The sequence below is a fragment of the Gallinula chloropus genome (genome assembly GCF_964237585.1).
Source record: "Gallinula chloropus genome assembly, contig: HAP1_SCAFFOLD_94, whole genome shotgun sequence".
Taxonomy (NCBI): domain Eukaryota; kingdom Metazoa; phylum Chordata; class Aves; order Gruiformes; family Rallidae; genus Gallinula; species Gallinula chloropus.
The window spans coordinates 148,447-154,885 of NW_028168154.1; the positions used below are offsets into that span (position 1 = coordinate 148,447).

The 6,439-nt window shown below is 54.2% G+C and overlaps 1 pseudogene across 1 annotated transcript in view; it reads right to left on the reverse strand.

Annotated features, from left to right (window-relative positions):
* LOC311204748 (hydrocephalus-inducing protein homolog) overlaps nt 1-4,951 on the reverse strand; it is a 69,478-nt pseudogene extending 64,527 nt beyond the window's left edge. Inside the window, exons 1-4 of the transcript in view lie at nt 4,853-4,951; nt 3,212-3,331; nt 2,261-2,395; nt 267-466 (exon numbers count right to left, since the gene is read on the reverse strand). The product of the transcript in view is annotated as a hydrocephalus-inducing protein homolog (transcript). The remainder of the gene's footprint in view (nt 1-266; nt 467-2,260; nt 2,396-3,211; nt 3,332-4,852) is intronic.
* Nucleotides 4,952-6,439: the final 1,488 nt, after the last annotated feature.

Below are 6,439 nucleotides of genomic sequence, written 5' to 3' on the forward strand. Positions count from 1 at the left end.
AGAGAAAGATTCCCCTGCAGCCTGTGGAGAAGACCATGCTGAAGCAGGCTGTCCCCCTGCAGCTCATGGATGGCAGGGAGCAGAGATCCCATCTATAGCTGTGGAGGACCCCACGCTGGAGTGCCTGGAGACACCTGAAGGACACTGTGACTCTGGGGGAAGCCCATGTCAGAGCAAGCTCCTGGCAGTGAAACTTGCTGCTCTAGAGCTCTAGAAGAAAACCCCACACACACCTTTTGTTGGGCAAATGAAGTGAGGTCCCTTACCTCTGAGTGCTGATGGAGTAGCGGGCCTCCCGGTTACCAACATTACGAACCAGCAGAGTCTTCTGGCTGCTGTACTTGACTGGACAGGTGGAGAAGTTCAGGTGGAGGGGGAAGTCCAGGACCGCCCGGGCACCAATAGCTCGGATCGGCACAATGAACTGTCCCCTGTTTGTGACACAGGTGATCTGGTGGGAGTAATCCTGAGGGGAAGGAACAAATCACGGTACGTTCAGTCCCCGGCGGAAGGAAAACCGCTGCTTCCCACCACTAACAGGAGCCTTTGGGAATGGAACAGCACTTCTTTCTGTAACGACCTTTCCCTCCAGCAGCACCACTGGGACAGGGCTGGTACCCTGCAGAGAGGAAACCCCCCTGCTGATCCAGCTGCCTCCTCAGTGAGCTGGCAGAACCAGACCAAGTCACCTGATAGCTTGATGCCGAAGCACCAGAACAGAGTAATCCCACGGAAGGGATTGCAGCAGATCAAGGACCTGCTTCCAGCACCGCTCCGCACCCGGTTATGCCGCGGCACCAACTCCATCCCAGTGACCCCACTTGAAGCTTGGTGGGGGATGCTCAGGTACACTGTTGGATGGACTTGTCCACCAGCCATTGGTGAAATCACAGAATCACAAGGTTGGAGAAGACCTTTAAGATCATCGAGTCCAACTCTTCCTGTCCTGTGCTAAACCATATCCCTAAGTACCTGATCTGCCCTTTTTTCAAACACACCCAGGGACCGTGACTCAAGCCCCTCCCTGGCAGCCTGTCCCAGGCCCTCACAACTCCTTACCAAGATGACTGTTTTAACATCAGGGGAGGCAGAGATTTCCCATCCCTTTCCACAGCATCTCAAGGACAAGGCTGGGGACACCCACCCTCCGAAAGCTGATCCACCTCCCCAGCGCCGAGCCGGCTCTGCTCCATACCCAAGCTATTCCTGAGAGATTCCTGACAGGTACTGAAGGGCACCAACAATTCCAGCCCTGCCCTCGGCGCAGCCTCTTCCAGCTCCTCCCAGGCCCTGAGAGCTCTCGCTGCACATCTAACCTCTGACTTCCCTTTCACCTCAGCCCAACCCTGGGGGAGGCAGGGGACAGCTCTGCTCTCTCTGCTGCACACTGTGGCACAGACGATGCCTTGCTAACGCCTCTGAAGTTTCTAGAAGTGACTGGGTGCCTTCCTGAAGCTGGTGCTCTCAGGCCCTCAAGCGGGAGGCATGGGGACAGCCCCACCAGAGCCAAGCATGTTATTCCCAGCCCTGGGCTGCTTCAGCAAGGAGCCAGACAGCCATTGCCCTGTCCCCCGCCCCCGGCCGGCTGGGGGGCAGCAGCAGGAAGGTGAATTAAGCCACCAAAATCATTTCACTGCCAGGTTGAACAGCTCCATCTCCAGATGGACGGTGGAGTTAGATGCCCTAACCTTGCCTGCACACGCTCTTTCAGGCTGATGTCTCTGTCATCTACAGAAGTACCACGCTGTGAGTAGCTGCAGACTGCCTGACCACAGCCTAGAGCACTGGAGGAGCTTTAGAGGTGATGTTCAGCTGTCTCACTACTGTGTCCAACATGACACACACAAAGGTGACACCAGGTTTCAAAGGTCCTTGTCTCAGATCCTCTGAATAACAGGCTGCTTTTAAACAGACTTTTGTATTTCTAGTTACTGGAGCAAACCTGTAATTACACAGCAATGGGCAGATACTAGAAACCAACACCTTGAGCGGCCAACCCACCACAAGAAGTAGATTCTTTTGTCTCTGAAGTCAGCAGACGTTAAACATGCCAACACTGAAGGATAAAAACAGTCTGAATTGTCTAAGAGCCTACAGCCTATGACCTTCCCCATGGGAAAAAAACACTTCCCACAGTTCTAGATCCGGCACAACCCTGTGAAACCAACAGTTCCTCCAAACCCCCACCCGATGCCCTGTTCTGAACCTAGCCCTGTACGTTCCCCTGAAGGCACCAACCTCCTGGGACCTCCAGTCTCACCTTGTTCTCCTCAGGGGTAAAAAGGACACGGTAGGTCAAAGCCAGTCCAACTGCTACAGTGCAGGACACACCCTTGGGCTTGACCAACTTGAAATAAGGTGAGTCCTCCAGAGTGACCTTCACCAGCCGAGGAACCTGTGGGAAAGACATGAAACTGCCATCTTGGCACTTGTGGAAACACGAGAAGAGCAGCCTTGGCCGTGCCCTGCTGACATCCTTCCTTAACCACCTTTCCAAAGCACCTTGAGCTCCTACACTTCTCCACTTTTCCCTTCCCAACTTCCTGGGGAAATCACCCCCCGATGCCAGGTTGGGGTTTGTATCCAAGGAAAGGCAGAGACCTTCAGGAGCACCTAACTCTGGATGCGCTGGGGCTCTCCAAAGGGAACGCAGAGCGTCACGTCGTCCGAGGAGACCCCGAGCGGAACCCAATTAAGCTTTGCAGGAGCTTCAAGCAGCACCTAAAGGTCTCCCACTGCTTCTGCTAAGCCAGTGGCTTTCTGCTGCTGTTTCAAAGCCCCTTTCCTGGAGTGCTAACGCTGCTAACTGTAACTTATTCAGGCATCAAGCAGAGAAGCCTCAGCCCCTGCGCTTTGACAGCAAGCTGCACAGAGGCAGCCAAACAGGCTACAAGAGGTGGAGGTGCCCAGACAGAAACCAAGGGTAACCAAGGACCCACCAGGACATTGTCCACCCTGAGGTCTGCAAGGTAAGGACCATACAGCCACCAGTCTGGAGCTCCCAAGAGGAAGGATGCTGACTAGGAAAGCTCCTTTGAGTCAGGTCCCATCAGACTCTGGGGAGGAATGGGAAGGTTTCCACCATCTTGTAAAACCAAGGTGGTGAGACATCTGATTCTGGGTGTGCTGCCTAACCCGCTCTGCTGTACACCACAGGAATTACACTGGTATCTTCCAGCACAGTCCTAAAGCTCCGTGTCCCAGCGCTCACCTTGTCACAGTTCCTCAGAACCAGCGTCGCTTTGCAGACCTCATGGGGGGTGTAGTTCTTAAACACCACCTCTGATGGGAAAGGCCGAATTAAGCTCTGGTCCACGTCCACTGCTGAGGACTGGAGATGAAAGAGAGGAGAGAGAGATTCAGGGGCTGGGACAAAGATTCACAGATGAGAGCCCCACGCTGAACAGGCTCAAGCTAAGAAGCTCTTTTGGGTCTTTCTCCAGGTTTCCTTCTCTAAAACGCAAGGCAGTGCTGATCTGCAGCAGAACCCTGTGGCTGGTGTGGTCACACAGCTCCAGAGCACGCTCTGTGAGAGCCACCAGCACCCACAGAGCAAGGGAAACCTGAGAATTTACACGAGACACCGCAGGAAACAATTCTGGGATGATCTTTACTCTGTGTCCCACACATCCCCAAACATCATCTTCGATGCAGAGCCTAGAAACCAGCGAGAACAGCAGCACCGGAGGAGGTAAGGCCGAAAGGAAAGCAACACAGCAGCTAGAGAAGAGCCAAGTGTTGCGAGCGCTGGGTGGTGACGAGGTTCTGCTTCGTTCTCAGCATTACTGAGCACCTTGAGCAAGACTCCACTGGGTATTTCCTTCTCCCATGAGCTTTAAACAGATTCTTTACCCTATTCTGCTAGTGCAGTGTTATTTAATCCTGCTGCAGAAGCATGGCTGACAACAGGCACCAGCCGCAAACCCTCAGGGAGCAGAGGCATTCCTCAGAGATAAGTCCTCCCCAGCCTTGTCTCCCCTCTTCCAGCTGCACTGTGCCCACCCGAAAGACAGAGGCAGGTCTCCCACTTGCCCCCAGACACCATGGTGACACTGCAGCTGGTAGCTGCAGCTCACTGCCAGTTCTGCCTGCACTCATCTGACACGTTCCCAACCTCCCGTGCTGTCCCAGGCAATCCCTCACCCGTTCCTTAAGGGTCTCTCACTGTCCCCCCCAGTAACCCCCTGTCTGGGCGGTGTCATACCCAGTGGTCCTGCAGAAGCAGCAGCTTTAAGCACCCATCCAAGCAAGTGTTACTCCAGATAAAACACATCCCCCCCACTCTGCCCAGGGGGACTTCCCTGGCAAGACCCTGAAGCCTGCAGCCCTCACACCCTTCTGAAGGCTCACGCTCCTCCTTCCAAGCCAAAGCATTAACAAATCGGCTTCATTAAGCCCTGAGCAGGTACCACAGGGTCTACGGCCTTCCAAGGTCGACTCTGCCACTGCTGAGGGTGTCACGGCCCTGAGGGTTTGCTGTGACTACACCAAGCAAGGAAGCAGGAGGTTAGTTCAGAGGGAGGATGGAAAATGGCAAGCTCCTGCCCTTGTGTCCCACCCCAGCCTTCCCCCAGTACCATCCCTTTGGTGATAGCAACTCAACTCCAGCAGAACTTGGTCGGGGGTTATTAATCCTGGCTTAGCACCAGATGTTGCTTCAACATCGTCCCGGGGGGAAATATGTTTTCCCTTTTCCCCAACAGAAGGAACTCGACCAGCAGCAGCCGTTTCAAAGGACAGCAGGACCTTGTCACCGAGGTATTTAGAGAAGCTGGGGGCAAGCCTGCCACCAGCACACACCTCCTTCAAACATCACATCAAACGGCAAGGAAAAGGGCAGGAAAAGGTCTACCTCATGACGGGAGATTTCACTCGTGTCTAGAGGCGGCAGAATCCGGGGCCGCCTCATCTCCCGGGTGCTGGCCAGCCTCTCTGCCTTGGGGACAGACATCTCCAGGAAGGCAGAGGGTGTCCCCTGAAACACAAAACACCAACAAGAGCTGCAGAAACACCTCTCTTCAGAAAGGCTTTTCTTGTTCAAGCACCACTGATAAACCATTTGTCACCACAGCCACTAGGACAGTCCTAGAAGTCCCCAAAGTTCCCCGCTGAAATATTTAACATCAGTCAATGAATGATGGAGAGCGGAACACGCGCTCTAACCAAGCGGCTCTGTCCCCTGCGCTTCTCCTTCGTCCTCTCATGTGACACGTTTGAGGATTTCTGCTCTTTGGGCATTTGTTTCCCCTTTAGCTTTGCAGGATTCAGGCAGTGACCTTTGAAAGGAGTGGGGAGGAGTCATCAGAAACCCCCTAACTCCATCCTCGCACAATGCTCACAACCAGCCGGCGTGTGGAGATGTCACTGCCGGCTGAATCGCAGGAGAGCAGAAAAGTAGCGCTGTGCTGGGTCCAAGCTTTAGTTATCTTTTTAATTAGCCCTTGTTTTCTCTCTGTTCTGGCCTCACAGCCCTCTCCACAGAAGCATACAGAGATACCTCCTCCATGAGGTTATCTCCAGTAAAGGGAGCCTTGGCCAGCAAAAGGCACATTCATGGATGGGGAGGAGGAACTGCCCCACGTTCATGGATGGGGAGGAGGAACTGCCCCAACTCCACAGCTGCTTCAAGGGCTGGATCTGCGCTCAACCCAGGATGACACTCATGACAGAACTGGTTTGGACCCCATTCTAGCTGGGACTGGACACGTCTCTCAAGTCTTCAGGCAGAGTCTGAGCAGCCCCACCACATCCCCAGCTGCTGGGAGGGCAGGGATGGTCAGAGCAGCGCCTGCAAGGATGCTTCCGTGACAGAAGATACTGCTGCCCTCACCAAGAGGATGGGTAGAAGCACCCCAATGCTTCAGCTACTCCAGTGCACTGCCCAGGACATCCCATTAACTGGGTTCCAGCAGCACATTCAGACAAGACTCTGGACTTTCAGCCCACATTCCATCTCCCACTGCACCTTGATGGCCACCTCCAACACAAGTATGGCAGCAAAGAGATGGGGTGGTGGTGTGTACCTTCACAGTGTGGCTAAACAGGAGGGGCAGGCAGAGGAGGGACACAGGGCAGGTTTCCAGCCTTACCACAGCTCCTATCTGGCCACAGCAGGTACTTACATTTACATACTTCTTCTTTGGAGCTGTTACTACTCTCCGTTGTAATATTGTAGAAAGCTCACTAGATCGACGAACGTTTTTGGTAGCCATGTCTCAGCTAATCTGGAAGGAGCAACAATGGGACTTTGAAAATCCAGGAAGAGGAGCTGACCCCAGGCGACTTTGTGCCCGACCTTATCACCTGCTCAGGGTTATTACACCAACCTCCAGCCCAGGGACCGCGGCTGCCCCGAGCGTGAACAAGATCAGACCAGATCCCTTCCCACTTCGCCAGCCCAACGCCCACCCTCCGTGCCAGGAGCTTTGCTGTGTTTCTA